Here is a 6251-nt window from a genome sequence, read left to right as displayed (position 1 = left end):
ACAACACAATAATTAAGTGTCATAGCGCATAGCGGCATAGGTAAGAAGCAAAATAGTGGATTCTACCTAAAGAAGTCTAGGTAGGTAAGTCTCCCATGTTTTGGGTTTGACGCGACATTGTATTATGGTGTACGTACTGGTTCTATTCTTTCGGTGTATGGTTTCTGCTGGCAATTCAAAGAATAGTGGACGTGAATGTGGTACATATATGCAAAACCTGGTTGCCTTTGAAGTCATATTTGTATAAATAACTATTTAAGATTTCTTCACAGAAGAACAATTGGAGAGTCTAATATTTGAGACGCAACGCAATTCAGAGTCATAAAATGAAGTTTGAAAAGAAGCATCTCAAGGTTTCCCAAACATAAATAAATCAGCGTAGTTGGAATAGATCTTACCTTATGTCACTGGAGTATCAACAATGTCCAATTCAGCTAACCATCTGTTGAGCATCTCTCATTGTGGTTCTGGTATAGTACACGACTGGCGCGGCGGTTTCCAACTCCCACTACAAAAAGAACGACTTTACCCGACTGACTATGGCTATCATGAAAGGTATTACCCGACATACTAAAACTGCCGCAAGACCGTCGGAAAATGCTCAGTTGGCATAGGCTTCCAACGGTTAAAATCAGTCAGAATAGGCCGTTGGCGTTGATGATCTTTGCCGACAGACATTCCTACAGTTTTGGACCGTCGGATATTCATGCTATCTTTGATCGTCGGGTATACCTGCGACAGTTTATGTCCGTCGGAAATTAGGTTTAGACGGTCGGATATTCCTACCGTCTTTGACCGTCGGGTATACCTGCGACAATTTATGTCCGTCGGAAATTAGGTTTTATATATATATATATATATATATATATATATATATATATATGGGATTTTTTATCACATTCTTTTTCAGGCCAACATCACAATTATTACAAAAGAGCTACACTTAGTATCTAGCACGAGTAGAAAAGACATGTAACAACAATGATTCGATGAAATTATAAAATCGTCTTTCCATACTGTTGTAATGCCCAAGTCTACAAGGATGTCAAGCTTTTTACATAAAACAAAACGGAGTCTTCTAACACTTTTTAACTTCCCAGGCCAAACCTTGACAAAAACCAAGTAGATTTTAACTTTCTACCATTGTTTCGATCCAAGATGCGGTTTCCCTTTGACTTCAGTTTCCTACCTCTATCCTGCATATGATATATATAAAAGAATTTGATTTAGAAGAAGACCAGTCATATAAGTTGTCTTATAAAATGCAACCGAAAAAACAGAGTGATAATTGACCCTCAAGATGAAAATATACATCACTGAAGTTTGTCAATAAATGAGAATTTGAATGGTGAGCCGATTTCATAAATAGGCTAACCTGTTCTTCTAAACATGACTAACATTTTTTTAAAGGGTATGTTAGTCTGTGGTGACAGCTCTCGCAGACTTAATTAAAAAATTTAGCTGGTTTATATTGTTGTGCAAAGAGTAAGAGTTATGGGTACAAAACAAAACCAGTCCGCTCATCAATATCTACTTAACAATCCCACTCTCACAACCATCCACTACTATTGTGAGCTTTATATAGTTTGTTTGTCCAATCTACATAATAGTATATGGATCAAAGAAGATGCTACTAAAAGATTTCCTGAACCAAGATAGGTGCTTTTCTTTCAACTTTGATTTAATAACTGGTATAGAAGAATCTTCTAGAGATAACAAAAAAGTTGAGACCAAGCATTTATATCCAATTGTTCCCAATCCAACAGACACACTAGGACCTTAACGATTTTATCGTTGGACAGAACCGTATTATACCAATAGAAATTTAAAATATTCGTTGGCATTGTTCTCTATGATGGCTGGAAGGTAACACTTGCCCCTCTCCCTAAGTTGGACATGGACATTGGTTATGAACAAGCATATCCAACTAACTATTTCGTGAAACTTACAACACTAATTTCAATACTTCCTATAGAAAAACTCGTTACATACCCTGTAGCCACAACATAACCCACATATACACAGTCTCTGGCCATGTGAAGGTATCCTTTTATCAAAGTGTCCATCTTTATTTCAAATCCTTTGCAAAATACTAAATCAAAGAAAACACATGATAGTAGCTTTATAAAACACTAAAGTACCACTTAATAGTAGCGCAACTGCAGCCAAGCAAAGATAATACTGCTTGTAGTAAGTATCCAAACCAAGTGTCGATGGCTCTTTGGCTACCAAACTTTTGACTAGCACACTTCCCTATAAACAAAGAAAACACAAGAATAGATCCATCAATCCATACATAGATATAGAATTCTGAGTTACACTACTTCCTTTTCATTTCTTTAATGTAGGCTACAACGTGTCATATGTGGAATTCATAATTTAAAATTTAAAATGATTGTGATTCACTTTAGTTCTTTCAAATATTTCCTAGTCTGGGGCCAATCAAGCCATAATAGAGTAAAAACTGCTCATTACCATTTAAACCAACTGATTAGCTAAAGTTCATCACAGAAAACTTAAGAGAAATGGCAACATTGTGATGCAAGTACTTACGCCTTGAGTGATAACAGATACTCACAACAACTCCATGCAATCGCTAATCCATCAGAAGAAGAAGTTGCCCTCCCAAGCTCATCTATAACAATCAAACTCCTGATCATATCTCCAACTTTGTATATAAAAACATTTTTGTAATTTTAGGTCAATGCAAGCATAAATTTACCGATACACATACCTTGAGGAAACATTCTGCATAATAAAAGCCGTCTCTTTCATCTCTGTCATGAACTGCAATCCAAAAAGGGATATAAAATAATTAGCCTTTATGCTCCAAGCCACATCATTGCATGGGCAGAAGAATTTTCCAAAGAATCACTCACGTGATAGTCAAAGAATATGACCCACAAAACTTAATAGAGAGAACAACAAAGTTGGGGAAACAAACCGTGCTAGAGTTGGATTCAAGATTGTCCCCAGTTCCCATCCGAGTAAATATACGATCTGCCACCCTTAAAGATGAGAAACAGGCAGGAACATAGCAACCTATCTGTGCAAGGATGACCACTAGACACACTTGTTGAAGGTAAGTACTCTTTCCACTCATGAAAGGACCTTCAAGTTTGAGATAAATTTAACAAGTTGAATGTTAAAACCAGAGACAGGAACAACTTTCCATGCATGGAATACCTACATATTTGGGCCCATGACAATCACCATGTTCGATGCTTCAGAAAGAAAAACATTATTTGGCTACGGGATAGGAAATACAAGATCGGCTTTAATTGTATTGACGGGTTAAACTAAAACTCAGGGGACCCAAAAGAGAAGTAGCTGTAGATGCTATCTACATAAGAAAACGAAGATGTATGAATAAAACCGAAGTCCAAAGAAAACAACCTAAAAAGGCCAGAAACAATACTTACAATAAAATCAGTGTGTAAGCTTTCCAGAATAGGGTGCCTTCTAGCATCTATTGCCAATGGACCATCTAATAATCTTATGTTCGGACAAACCCAAAAGCTTATTCCTTTTCCGAAAAACTAAAACACCGGAAACTGCAAGTAAAGAGGATTCATTACTAAATAAAACGTTACCTTGACCAAAGAAGAAGTTTTCTTGAGTAGATTGAGCAGTTGCTTGTGCAAATGTAACACCCTAGCCAAAATGCTTACTATTACAAAGGAAGAAGAAGAGAGAAGATTAACATGTCTAATGACTGGTCATAGCATCTAAAAAAGTAGGGGGAACCCAATGTTCAACGATACACAGAATGTCTAAAAGACCAGGTAAAACATAGTCATCGAGCCACGCAAGGATGCCAGAGTTGGATTCTGAAAAGATCACCAAGTGTCAAACTAAGAGAACACTAGTCCAAATTTGTTCCCACACGGATTTGCCCGCGATTTTCCAGAAAAATGGATTTATCAATGCAACACAGATAACAACCAACTTTCCCATGTGTTATTCCATTATGTATATTCATTTGATCAGTTAATACAGTTACTCAAACAGCCCATTCGCCTTGGAACATACTATTAGTTTAAAGGAACCCACTTCCCATAAGAAATAAAGACCCTCCATCAACTAGTGGACTTAAGTGATCTCCCACAATATACGAGTTATAACAATATGCTTCAATAGCCACATAATAACATACTCAATATTGTCTAAAGAAGTAAATAATAAACCTTCGATCATCTTCTGAGATTCCAGGGGATTCTGGAACTGTGATAACTTTAAAAGTGCTCCTCCCCATCTCCTCAAATTCTACAAAAAGATTGAATCTTTTTAATACTTATAAATTTACACAAACAAAAAGATTGAATTTTTAACAAATAAATAAAAAAAACATACGTCGGGGTCTAGGGGATTCTTAGCATGGTTCATCTCAGCTTGTTTACGAGCGTGCTCGAAGAATAAAAGACGATCGAAATCACTCTGTTGCATATCCATGATTATTCTTCTCTGTGTTATTTGAATTTGTATTTCATTGAGTATGAGAGTGAGTGATAGAGAGTGAGTGTGACTGTGTAAGAGTGAGAGATCTGAGATTTGAGATTTGAGAGAGGAGTGAATCGGGCAGCAAGTGGCTGTGACAAAGACTAAACAGTTAGCTTTAGGGTCTTTTTTGGTTATTTTTTTAATTTTCCAAAAAAAGTTAGGTGGGAAGCGAAATTAGTTTGCCGCTTGTATTTAGAAGAGATATGTCGACCGTTAACAACTCTTGTAGAACCGTCGGGTACCCAGGGAGATTACCCAACAAATGGTCAGATTATACCCGATAGATAAAATGTGTTGTTAACGTCCTACCGACGGAATCCGTCGGGTATTTTTTATGGCGTCTCTCAGGTAAACTCGTTTTTCTAGTAGTGTCCCTTTCCGATACCTTCCCCGGTAATATGGATCACACAACACACATGTTTTATAGATTGAGTCATTCACTCAATTTCTTGACACGTGATGTCTTCTTAACATAAGAAATATAGATACATATATACATAACAATAACATATTGTCAAACTGCAATGAACACTAAGCACTAAGTAACATGTTGCAAGTTTTTCGTAATGGGAACTTACCTGTTAAATCAATATACCCACAATTGTACACAACTTCATTTCCAATTAGCTTAATCAACACTTGAAAATTAAACTGAAAACTTCCCAAATTTTTATAGAATGCTAAATACATTGCATCTGGTTGTTAGGAGAAAATCAAATAGCACGAAATAAAGTAAAGTAATAGAAGAAGAATATAAATAAAGTAAAGGAGTTATACTTGATATGATTGGGTAATCTATTGTCTGAATTAGAGAAGCAGAGTTTTTGGGTTTTGAGTAAAAGATCGAGAAACCAAAAGCCCGAATGAACGAATACAGATTTTGTAATATGGGCATGACATGGCCAATAGAACAAAAACAAAAATTGTCCAAAAATTCCGAAATCGCTTGAATTGGATATATTGACCACACATGTTTGACGTTGCAAGATAAATAGTTTAAAGTATAGTTTGAGTTAGTATTAACTGCTACCATTAGTCCAAATCATTAACTATCACATCTTACTAAACAAAGGCGCGCAGAGAGAGAGAGAATAAGTTTAATGACAGATTTTAAAAAAAAAATACCTCAATAAATTAGTAGAAAGTGTCGCGACCAAGACAATGTTTGGATTGGCACTATAATAATCTCCTCAAATATGTAAAGTGAAGCCTTCTTCATCTGAAAATTAATGTTAAATAACCAAGTGAATGACTAGAGAGAGGAGTACATGGCTAATGGAAGCATGTAGTAGATACAACAGAACCTATGTAGTGAGGAATCTAATGAGAATGAAAGCAAAATCAAGTGATTGAATATTTAGAACCAAGAAAGAAACAAAAAACTCATAAAGACAAATAGTTACTAAGAGCCTCATCTTGGAAGTCTGTCTGCCCATGACCTATGAGTTTCAATCACGTTTACAATCCAAACTTGTATAATGAGCTAAGGATAAAGAATGAAATGAAATCAGACCAAGTCTTCTTATTACTTTCCAAAGTCAACTATTGTATCTTTCATATCTAGTGATTCACTATACATAAATTACCACGTCCCTTAAAGTTGTCTTAACCCTGAATCCTTAGGTTGCCTAGGAGTTTACTTCTAGAACACTTTTGAAGTTTTCACCCAAAGGAGATCTCAACATTGCAGTCTTGTAGCTAGTGAACTTAATTACCACGGACTTTCCTTCATCATAGGGCATGCTATGCAT

General features: G+C 35.9%; 2 long non-coding RNA genes across 2 annotated transcripts; both read right to left on the bottom strand.

Moving 5' to 3' along the window:
* Positions 1 to 2155: 2155 nt before the first annotated feature.
* Positions 2156 to 3102, bottom strand: LOC147517397 (uncharacterized). Its single transcript, XR_015213858.1, has 4 exons — positions 2945 to 3102; positions 2735 to 2787; positions 2554 to 2635; positions 2156 to 2253 (listed from the first exon to the last, which is right to left on the bottom strand). It is a non-coding gene; the product is annotated as an uncharacterized LOC147517397 (long non-coding RNA).
* Positions 3103 to 3189: 87 nt separating this feature from the next.
* Positions 3190 to 4592, bottom strand: LOC147517396 (uncharacterized). Its single transcript, XR_015213859.1, has 3 exons — positions 4188 to 4592; positions 3594 to 3670; positions 3190 to 3249 (listed from the first exon to the last, which is right to left on the bottom strand). It is a non-coding gene; the product is annotated as an uncharacterized LOC147517396 (long non-coding RNA).
* Between the last annotated feature and the right edge of the window lie 1659 nt (positions 4593 to 6251).

Source organism: Coptis chinensis, chromosome 2 (assembly GCF_015680905.1).
Source record: "Coptis chinensis isolate HL-2020 chromosome 2, ASM1568090v1, whole genome shotgun sequence".
NCBI lineage: Eukaryota > Viridiplantae > Streptophyta > Magnoliopsida > Ranunculales > Ranunculaceae > Coptis > Coptis chinensis.
This window is presented reverse-complemented; position numbering and strand designations above follow the sequence as displayed.